Raw genomic sequence first — 12205 nt, forward strand, 5'->3', positions numbered from 1 at the left:
AATAATCTAAGAAGAACAGATAACCTATTTAACATTCTGGGGATGCCCAGGAATGACTATGGTCTGTTAATTTCTGATGGATATAGTAGGAACAAGTTCACAGAAATGTTTCTATATTAGGTAACTTTCTTGGGGTAAAGTAGGAACATGTTGGAAGTAAAGCAGTTATCTTAGGTTAGTTGTCTTTTTCTTACTCCCTTGTTATGGTCTCTTTGAAATGTTCTTTTATTGTATTTTTTTTTTCATACAGTTGATTAAAAAAAAAAAGTTAAAAAAAAAAAACAACAAGGAAAAAAAATATGTAGAGCCCCCTTGAGGAGCCTGTGGAGAATGCAGGGATATTGGCCTACCCCACCTCCATGGTTGCTAACATGACCACAGACATAGGGGACTGGTGGTTTGATGGGTTGAGCCCTCTACCATAGGTTTTACCCTTGGGAAGACAGTTGCTGCAAAGGAGAGGCTAGGCCTCCCTATAATTGTGCCTAAGAGCCTCCTCCCAAATGCCTCTTTGTTGCTCAGATGTGGCCCTCTCTCTCTAGCTAAGCCAACTTGAAAGGTGAAATCACTGCCCTCCTCCCTACGTGGGATCAGACACCCAGGGGAGTGAATCTCCCTGGCAACGTGGAATATGACTCCCGGGGAGGAATGTAGACCCGGCATCGTGGGATGGAGAACATCTTCTTGACCAAAAGGGGGATGTGAAAGGAAATGAAATAAGCTTCAGTGGCAGAGAGATTCCAAAAGGAGCCGAGAGGTCATTCTGGTGGGCACTCTTATGCACAATTTAGACAACCCTTTTTAGGTTCTAAAGAATTGGGGTAGCTGGTGGTGGATACCTGAAACTATCAAACTACAACCCAGAACCCATGAATCTCGAAGACAGTTGTATAAAAATGTAGCTTATGAGGGGTGACAAGGGGATTGGGAAAGCCATAAGGACCACACTCCACTTCGTCTAGTTTATGGATGGATGAGTAGAAAAATAGGGGAAGGAAACAAATAGACAAAGGTACCCAGTGTTCTTTTTTACTTCAATTGCTCGTTTTCACTTTAATTATTATTCTTGTTATTTTTGTGCGTGTGCTAATGAAGGTGTCAGGGATTGATTTAGGTGATGAATGTACAACTATGTAATGGTACTGTGAACAATCGAATGTACGATTTGTTTTGTATGACTGCGTGGTATGTGAATATATCTCAATAAAATGAAGATTAAAAAAAAAACTCAAAAGTGATTGCAGAACTAAATATAGAAGTGAAAACCAAAACCTCTAGAAAAAAACAGGAGAAATTCTTCGTGTTCCTGGGAAGGGAAAGATTTCTTAGGGAACATGCATACACACACACATACCCTCCTACCCCCAACAAATTGATAAATTGGACTCAGTTAAAACAAGACAAACAAAAAACCCTTTCTCTTTGTCTTTTTTAAAAACTCAGTTAAAAAAATAAGGCAAGCTACAGACTAGGAGAAAATATACAATAAATAACTGACAAATGGCTTGAGTTTTTTCACAATAAGACAATTAGTCCAATAAAAAAATGTGCCAAAAATTTGAACAGACACATCAGGGAAATGGAAATCACAATGAGATACCACTGCACACCCACAATCATAGCTAAAATTAAAAAGGCTGACAATACTTATGTTGGCAAAGAAGTAAAACAACTAGAAATTGCATACATTGTTTAAGGGAGTGTAAAATGGTATAACCACTTTGGAAAACAGGCTGGCAGTTTCATAAAATTTTAAGCATTCAATTACCTTCATGCAATAATCCTACTCCTAGATGTTTATCCAAGAGAAATGAAAATATATGTTCACAAAAAGACTTTTACACAAATGGGTATAGCAGTTTTATTCAAAATGGCTCCAAACTAGAAATAACTCAATTAATAATAGTACAGATAAACAAATTGTGGCATATACATACAATGGAATACTTTTCAGCAATACAAGGAATGAAGTACTGATAATGGTACACATGGATAAAACTCAAAAACATGCTAAATTTTAAAAAGCCAGACACAAAAGAATACAGATTATGTGATTCCAATTATACAGAATTCTAGAACACATAATAATGCATAAAACCAAAAAAGCCCATCAGTGGAAACCTACGGCCAGGCTGGGAAGAATTAATTGCAAAGAAGCACCAGGGAAATTTTTGCAAAGATGGAAATATTCTATATCTGGATATGTATATCTAAATCTGGGTGGTGGTCCCACAGATGTGTACATTTGTGAAAATTCAACTGTATACTAAAAGTAAATGTTTTATTAATCTATTTTCAAGGATGTTCTTCTCACATTATTAGATATAAAAGTGAGAACCTGTAATCAATTTAAATGCCCAACAATCAGAAGTCAGGTATATAAATTAATGTACAACTTCCAATGAAAGGTAGCTTTTTCAAAAAATGCACTTACCTCTGCTCCCTCTGATAATGCCACTAAAGCAATAGTAAACTGATTTTTTTAAAGGCATAAACTTGATTCTAAATGAATAAGCAAACTGAATTTGTCATATTGAAGGACACCAGAGAGCCAGGTCATTATACTGAAAATTGATGTTCCCTGCCTTTCCTATAGTAACTGTACTATTAGGTGATGAAATAGGGGATGTTTCCATGTATTACAGAAGTATTCAAGCAAATAAATGAATAAGGACTGACAATTTGAAAATAGTACTCCCCTGACACACTTAATGGAGGCAGACAGCGGTCATCAATCGCTACAAACATCTGAAGAGAGAGAGGAAGAATACACCACTGCCTACCCAGGAAGTAGATTTGCCAAAAAATCAGAACCTGATCAAGCCTCTGGATTCAACGACTGATTTATAAGAAAAACAGGACAGAATGTGACTGTTCTTCCTAACTTATTTATTGCAAATTCTACAGATATATTTACCCCTTCATCATTTTGGTGGGAACAGATAATTAACACATGTACAATGTTCAGAATTATGGAGTGAGGGTTCCATACCTTGTACTAGTGATTCAGTTTTTTGGTACCACACTTTAAGAAGGATATCAATAAATTTGAATATATCTAAAGAAGTCAACAAATATGGGAAAAGGATTCAAAACCATGTGAAAGAGCAATAAAGAATAATAAGAACGGAGTTATCCAAAAGTAGGATATATTTGCTTGGAAGCTAGTATTTTGCACTATCAATGGATATGTATAAATACATATGGAATGACTGCTTAGCAAACATGCCTCACAAAGTACATTATAATAAGGGCTTGTCTCCTAGTTCTCGATGATTACTGTCTCCTTTAGTCTTGCTTTTAAAGAAAAAATAAAAATATACAATGACTCAGAAAGTTACAATCAGAAATCCAGGCTCAGTGGCCACTGAGACCTCACTTTCAGTCCCTGGCGTCTGAACAGGTAATGTGAATGAATCAACCACCAAAGAGATTATGGCACTGTTCATGCTTCATCGTTACTGGATGCTAAAATCTGGCCCTGTCACTGCTGAGAAAGTGAACTAGGCAACGATAGAGGGAGATTTGTTCTTCCACACAACACAAGCTGTTACACCCACCCAATCAACCAGGGTTTAGTGTCCCAAAAAGTCTTAACAACAGCATCCCAGACCCATGCCACCTTATTCCACTACCATAAACAGTTGCCTATTTTGTTTCCATTCCCTCAGGATTCAGAAAATATATACATCTCCCTCAGATTGATTTTTTAAAGCATGAAACTAATGGAGAGAGTTTTAGAGACAAAGTGAGGTTTGGGGGAGGACAGGCAGTGTCCTCAAACCAAATAATTTTACCTAAATATATATTTGGTATTTTAGTTCTAAAGTATTTTATAAAGATTTATTTGAATCAAAGTGTCCAAATCATGCTTCTGAGTTCCCACAGGTCCATGAACCATGCCAAGATATTCAAGTATTAAAACTGAGTAACAGTGTTTTTTCCCCTAAATGGCGTTAAGGAGAAAGTGCCAAAAGATGAAAAAACACTTTCACATGAACAGAATAAAGAAAAAAAAAAAACAACACAATCATCTTGAGAGATGCAAAAAAAGCTTTTGACAAAACTCAACACACTTGATGATAAAAACATCTCAGCAAAGTAGGAATTGAGGGAAATTTCTTCAACCTGACAATCTACAGCTATCATCACAATTAATGGTGAAAAACACAGCAAACACTTTCCCCTTAAGATTGGGAACAGAGAAAGAATATTACCTCTAACCTCTTCTACTCATTTTAGGAGGTCCTAGCCAATAGAGTAAAGCACACAGATTGTAAAGAATAAAATAAAACTATTTGTAGATAAGATTTACGAATATAGAAAATCTCAAGGCATCTGCAAAGAACTTTCTAGAACTAATAAGTGAATTTAATAAGGTTACAGGACACAAGATTAATTCTAAAAATTATATATATAACAAAATTTGAAAACAAAGTAAAAATGCCATTTACAGTAGATTTAAAATAAATTAAAATTTTTGAAAAGATGTGTAAAACATCTACACTAAAAGATTTTAAATGCTGCTGAGAGAAATTAAAGCAGACCTAAATAAATGGTGAGGTATAACATGTCCACGGAAAAGATTATTGTTAAGATATTGTTAAGATGTCAATGACCCCCAGATTAATCTATAGATTCAATGCAGTCTTGGTCAAAATCAAACCAGATTTTTTAGAAATTGACAGTCTGATTCTCAAATGTATATGGAAATGCAAAGTGCAAGAATACCCAAAAATTTTTGGAAAAGAACAAAGTTGAAGGAATTACATTACCTGATATCAAGACTTACAAACTACAGAACTCAAGACAGTGTGGTATTGGTCTAAAAATGGACAAACGCTGATTTACAACAAAGCACCTGCAACCAATGGAGAAAAGGAAAGTATTTTCATCAAATAGTGCTGGAAAAATCAGATAACTGTATGAAAAGAAAAAACAAACAGAATCTCAATGCCATAACCATAAAAACCAATTAATTCAGAAGAGATCACAGACCCAAACACAAAAGCTCAGACAAAAGCTTCTAGAAGAAAACCTTGAAGTAGGTAAAGAGTTTTTAAGCAGAAAACAACAAGCACCATCCATAAAAGAAAAGAATCAATAAAGTGGACTCCTTAAATGCTCTTCTGCTCATTGTAAGAGAACAAAAAGCCAAGAAACAGATTGTTTTATATGTGTGTATCATGAATATTTTCTCCCAAAGGGCTTGTGTCCAGACTATATAAAGAGTGCCTACAAATCAAGAGCAAAAAGACAAACACTCAAAAAAAAAAAAAAAAAAAAAAAACAAAAAAACAAAAAAAAACAGCAAAATACTTGAACACTTCAGTATTCAACATCATTAGTCATCAAGAAAATCCTAATTAACCTCAATAACAAAGGACTTATGGCTGACCAAGATGCTCCAGGGTCCCATTCCCCTACAGAATCTTTGAACAACTAGCAAAAATTGGCAGGCCCATCTTTCTCAGAATGCCAGAAAATAGCTAAAGGGTTGCAGTAACTGGGCAAGTGCTGAAACAAGAAAAAGGTAACTTAAAAACAGAAAATCTCAGGGTGCATTGCAAGCCTCCCTCCCACCACCTCCTTGGCTTGGTGTGGAGCCAGCCCATGCTCTCAATACAGGTGCCTAGTTCTGGTTCCAGAAGGAGCAGGATAACCCCTATGCACATACTGGGATATATGTATGTCTGTGTCACTCTACCTGGTAATAGTCTTAAACACAGAACTAGAACACTCATCTCTGGCTCACTGTCCCAGAACTGGCCCTGCACACAGAAGTACGTTGAGAATGGCTAAATCAGTATAAGAATCAAATCACAACAGCCTGATACAAGGGTTGTGGGAAGATGGTGGAGTAGGAAGCTCTAGAATTCAGTCGTTCCACCATAGCAATTATTAAATAGGTAGGAACTGTCTGAAACCATGATTTTGAAACTCCAGAGGACAGAGGAACACTGTACAGCATCCAGGGAAAAGCAGGAGGAAGAGGCTGCTGAATTATGGTAAAGACCCACAAACTGCCCTCTCTGCACGGTGGTTAACATACACCCATCCCCCACTCTCACAGCAGACCGCAAGAGGTCCAGTCCCTGGCTAGCTCATGGGTGACAGAAAGGGACATTAAAAATTCTCTTCCCTAAGACCAGGGGTAAGCACGACCGATCCCTGATCACAGCTGTTATGAGGGCTGTCATTGTTCCAACCTACCTGAGACAGGGGCAGCAGCGGAGGAGACTGAAAGTGGCTACACTTCCTGAGGGCTGCAAGGGACAGTTTAGTTGAAGGGGCTACATTCTACTTGTCAGGTCAAGAAAACTCAGCTTCGGGGATCCACGGAAGAAGTCCCTGGTGCCCTTTCTGATCTCCTCCTCCCCAAGGCTCTTTGGAGCTGGTCTGTGCCCCTTTGTGGGTCCCTGGCCCTGTTTTGGCTGGGAAAGACTGACTTGAGAAAGTCCTCTCTGGAGTGCCCCCCTCCTAGAGCTTGAGGCAATGAAAGAAGTGTAAAAAATTACAGAGGTGGACAGCCTGGGGCAAAGGCTTGCTTGCTTTAAACACCCAAGAGAGGGGGCATTCAAACTTCTGTAAACTCCAGAGGAACTCCAAAACAACTAACAAGCACAAGACCTGGACAACACACAGACCCTGAAAAGACAGTGAGGACCTAACAAGAGAAAAGCAATGTGTCATGTATAAGGGAGTCCCAATTAGATTAAGTGAGCAGCATTATTCATAATTGCTAAATTTTGGATGCAACCCAAGTGTCCATCAACCAATGAATGGATAAATGAACTATGGTATTTAATACAATGGAATATTATTTCACCATAAAAAGGAATGAAGTTCTGATACATGCGACAACATGGATGAACCTTGAAGACATCATGTTAATGAAATAAGTGAGACACAAAAGGACAAATGTTTTATGATTTCACTGATATGAAATAACTAGAACATGCAAACTCACAGAGTCAGAATCTAGAATATAGGTTAGCAGGGGATGGGGTGGGGACAGGGAATGGGAAGTTAACATTTCGCTAGACTGACAAGGAAAAAAAGAGAGCAAATAAAAATAATGAAAATCAGTAATGAAAAGGGGGACATTGCTACTGATCCTGGTGAAATAAAAAGGACCATAAGAGGATACTATGAACAACTGTATGCCAACAAATTAGATATATTAAATGAAAGTGACAAATTCCTAGAAACACACAATTTACCTAAGCTGAATCAAGAACAAATAGAAAACCTGAACAGACCAATAACAAGTAAAGAGATTGAATCGGTCATCAAAAACTTTCCACCAAAGTCCAGGACCAGATGGCTTTACTGGCAAATTCTGCCAAACATTCAAAGAAGAATCAACACCAATCATGCTCAAATTCTTCCTAAAAAATTGAAGATGAGGGAATACTTTCTAACTCTTTCCATGATGTCAGCATTATCCTAATACCAAATCCAGATAAACATACACAAGAAAATTACAGACCAATATCCCTCATAAATATAGATATAAAAATCCTCAACAAAATACAAGCAAACCAAATCCAATAGCACATTAAAAACACTATACATGACAATCAAGTGTGATTTACCCAGGAATGCAAGCATGGTTCAACACACAAAAAATCAAGTAATGTAATTCATGATATTAACAGAATGGAAGAGAAAAAAAAACACATGATCATCTTGATCCAGAAAAGGCATGTGACAAAATCCAGCATGCCTTCTGATAAAACACTCAGCAAACTAGGAACAGAAGGAAACTTACTCAACATGATAATGGGCATATCTGAAAAGCCCACAGCTAACATCATACTTATTGGTGAAAGACTGAAAGCTTTCCCTCTAAAATTAGGAACAAGAGAAGGATGCTCACTGTCAACACTGCTATTCAAAACTATTCGAAGTTCTAGTCAGACCAATAAGGCAAGAAAAAGAAATAAAAGGCATACAAATTGGAAAAGAAGAAGTAAAACATTCCCTATTTGCAGATGACACGATCCTATAAATACAGAAAATCCTGAAAAATCCACAACAAAACCAATGCAGCAAATTGGCAAGGTACATGGTCAAATGCAAAAGTCAATGGTGTGGATACCTGAAACTATCAAACTACAACCCAGAACCCATGAATCTCGAAGACAGTTGTATAAAAATGTAGCTTATGAGGGGTGACAAGGGGATTGGGAAAGCCATAAGGACCACACTCCACCTTGTCTAGTTTATGGATGGATGAGTAGAAAAATAGGGGAAGGAAACAAACAGACAAAGGTACCCAGTGTTCTTTTTTACTTCAATTGCTCTTTTTCACTCTAATTATTAATCTTGTTATTCTTGTGTGTGTGCTAATGAAGGTGTCAGGGATTGATTTGGGTGATCAATGTACAGCTGTGTAATGGTACTGTGAACAATCGAAAGTACGATTTGTTTTGTATGACTGCGTGGTATGTGAATATATCTCAATAAAATGAAGATTAAAAAAAAAAAGACATAATGCTGAGCAAAATAAGCCAGGCACAAAAAGAGAGATATTGTATGTTACCACTAATGTGAATTCTGTGAAAAATGTACAATGTTTTATACTGTAGAATGTAGGGGACCTAGAGATACCAATTAGGGTAGGGGGAATGATAATCTAATAAGAACAGATAAACTATGGAGGGTAATCTCAATGTTATGGGAATGCTCAGGAATGATTATGGTTTGTAAACTTCCTTGGATATAGTAAGATCATGTTGGAAGCAATAGAGTTATTTTAGGTTTTTTTTTTTCTCTTATTCCTTTGTTTTCTTAGGGGTTGTTAATTTTCTTGGGGTATGGTAGGAACATGTTGGAAGCAATGTAGCTATTTTAGATTATTTGTTTTTCTTACTCCTCTGTTTGGACATGGTTTATTAATTTTCTTGGGATATGGTAGGAACATATTGGAAGCAAAGTAGTTATTTTAGGTTATTTGTTTTCCTTAATCCATTGCTTTGTTTGAAATGTTGTGGGGTTTTTTTGGTTGTTGTTTGCCTGTTTGTTTTTAATTTTTTGATAAACAAAGTTAAAAAATTGAAAAAAAAATCAGTAGAAAAATGGGAGTAAAAACTAAATGACAAATAGGGTGGGATGGGGGGATGGTTTGGGTATTCTCTTTTCACTTTTATTTTTTATTCTTATTCTGATTCTTTCTGATGTAAGGAAAATGTTCAGAAATAGATTGTGGTGATGAACGCATAACTATATGATCATACTGTGAACAGTTGATTGTATACCATGGATGACTGTATGGTTTGTGAATATATTTCAATAAAACTGAATTAAAAAAAAAAAAAAGTCAATGGTGTTTCTATACATTAACAATGAACAACTGAAATGGAAATTAAGAAAACAATTCCATTGACAATAGCATCTAATAATAGTCAAGATTCTCTAGGGAAAAAGAACCAACAGGCAATATCTGTAAATATGAGATTTTACAAAAGTGTCTCAAGCAACTATGGGGATGCATGAGTCCAAATTCTGTAGGGCAAGCCACAAGCTGGCAACTCCAGTGAAGGTTTCAATGAACTCCCCAGGAGAGGCTGGTTGGCTGAAGAACTAAAAGTTCTTTCTTCTCCCTTAAAGGTCTTCACCTGATTGGATTCTCCCATTGCAGAAGACACTCCCTTAGTTGATCATAGATGTAATCAGCTACAGATGCACGCCATTGACTGAAGATTTAATGAACCAGCCTTCTGGCTTATTAACCAGCTGTGAAATGTCTTTGCAATAACAATTAGACCAGTGCTTGCTTGACCAACTGGGCACCATCACCTGGCCAAGTTGACACATGAACCTAACCCTCACATCATCTAAAAGAATAAAATATCTAGGAATAAATTTAACCAAGAATATAAAGGTTTTATAAATGGAAATTTATAAATTTATGAAAATTTATAAACTTATTAAAAAACACTGGTGACAGAAATCAATGATGTAAATAAATGGAAGGACATTCTGTGTTCATGGGTAGAAGACTAAATATTGTTAAGATGTCAATTCCATCCCAAGAAATGTATAGATTCAACTCAATCCCAATAAAAGTTCCAATAGCCTTCTTTGCAGAAATGGAAAAGTTAATCATGAAATACATATGGAAGGGTAGGGGCCCCAATTCTCAAAACCGTTTTGAAAAAGAACAAAGTTGGAGATCTCACACTTCCTGATCTTAAAACTTATTACAAAGCTTCAAAAACCAAAACCATGTGCTACTGGTACAAGGACAGGCACAGAGACCAATGGAATCAAACAGAGTTCAGAAATAAACCCTCACATCTATGGCCAATTGAGTTTTGACAAGGGTGCTGGGTCCACACAATGGGGAAAGAACTGTCTCTTCAATAAATGGTGCTGTGAAAACTGGATATCCACATGCAAAAGAATGAAAGTGGACCCCTATTTCATACCATATACAAAAATTAACTCAAAATGGATTAAGACCTAAGTATAAAAACCAAAACTATAAAACTCCTAGAAGAAAACACCAGAGAAGCATCTTTAGGAACTCATGTTTCTTGGACGTCTTACCAAAAGAACGAGCAACAAAAGAAAAAAAAATAGATAAATAGGACTTCATCCAAATTAAAAACTTAGGTGCAAAGGACATTACCAGGAAAGTGAAAAGACAACCTACAGAATGCGAGAAAATATTTCGAAGCCATTTACAGTGATACCTTGGTACTTGTCATTAATTGGTTCCAGGAGATGTGATGAGTACCAAAAACGATGAGTACCAAACAAAATTTTCCCATAAGGAATAATGTAAATAAATTTAGTGCATTCTCAAGCCAAAGACAATGCACATTTTTAAGGCAATATGTAAAAAGATATGGCTGTATATGTATTATTTTACATGAGAAATAAACCTAAAAATTAATAAATAAAATAAAAACCTCACTTTTTACCTGTACTGAGAAGAATCCACGGTCTAATGGGTTGGTGGGAAGAGAGTGGTGGGGAAGAGAGGGTACATGCAGTGATGCCTGGAAGGAGAGTTCCCTCCAATAGAACACTGGGCACTTGCACTTCAGGTGTTCTTTCTCTTTTCTGCCTTTTTTAACTTGCATCACAGGCTTTGACACACTCTTTGTCACCTCACTAAAAACTTATCAAACAAAGACTGCTTCCTCTTTTCAGAATTCCTCGAAAATGTGAAATTGTTTGGTCATTCAATAAATTCACATTTTGCTTGTCAGAGCTTTGTCCGGATGGTACTTCTCCACAAAGTTTTAAACTTCTGCCCATTTTGCACACATTTCTTTTACCAAGGAACTGGGGACCTCTTCCCTTATCTCCTCCTCACCTGAAGAAATCTCTTCAGCCACCTCTTGTTGCTGCTCCTTCTGCAGTTCCTGCAGCTCCTTGAGTGTTTGGGAACACTGCTTTGTTACTGCTTTAACTCTTTTCACAACATCAGCCTTTTTATCACTTCTTATTCATATATATATATATATTTTTATGGAAAAATTAAAATGGACAAACCAACAACAAAAAAACCTATTTCAAACAAAACAAAGCAAAGGATTAAGAAAAACAAATAACCTAAAATAACTACTTTGCTTCCAACATGTTCCTACCATACCCAAAGAAAATTAATAAACCATATCCAAACCAAGGAATAAGAAAAACAAATAATCTAAAATAACTACATTGCTTCCTTGTTCCTACCACACCCCGAGAAAATTAACAAACCATAATCCAACAATGGTATAAGAAAAACCAAACACTTCTTAATGATGGTGGAGACCTTTGTTCTGGGCATACCATATTCCCTAGCAAGATCAATAATGAAAATACTGCTCATATTTGCCTATTATTTCTTTTTGTTTTTTGCTCAAAGGTGGTGTGAAGTAATTTTCTTTTCTGTTCAGTGTTATCACTGCTCATTTTCTTAGGACCCATGATGAGAAAAAAGTGCAAAAATACATAAAATGACCACAGAAGCTAAAATAAGACTGCAAGGGAATGTGCACAGGACAAGAGCTACTGCATGACTAATGCATGATCCTTTGTTTCAGCTGGAAAGGGAAACAAGGAGGCAACTGACACCCAAAAGTTCTAAACCTGCATGTTGAGTACCAGGACAAAATTTTCACATCAAAATACCAAATCTGACAAGTTTCAAAGCAGTCGAGTACTGAGGTACCACAGTACATAATAAGGATTTATTAACCAG

General features: G+C 36.5%; 1 protein-coding gene across 8 annotated transcripts in view; it reads right to left on the minus strand.

Moving 5' to 3' along the window:
• GPR160 (G protein-coupled receptor 160) overlaps positions 1–12205 on the minus strand; it is a 57239-nt gene that overhangs the window by 21962 nt on the left and 23072 nt on the right. Inside the window, exon 1 of one of the 8 annotated variants that reach the window (XM_037841043.1) lies at positions 11333–11558. The exons of the other annotated variants lie outside the window; for them this stretch is intronic. The gene's annotated coding sequence lies outside the window, so the exon portion shown is untranslated. Of the gene's footprint in view, positions 1–11332; positions 11559–12205 lie in introns of those variants that run through there. 8 annotated transcript variants of the gene reach the window in all.

The sequence above is a fragment of the Choloepus didactylus genome, chromosome 1, assembly GCF_015220235.1.
Source record: "Choloepus didactylus isolate mChoDid1 chromosome 1, mChoDid1.pri, whole genome shotgun sequence".
Taxonomy (NCBI): Eukaryota; Metazoa; Chordata; class Mammalia; order Pilosa; family Megalonychidae; genus Choloepus; species Choloepus didactylus.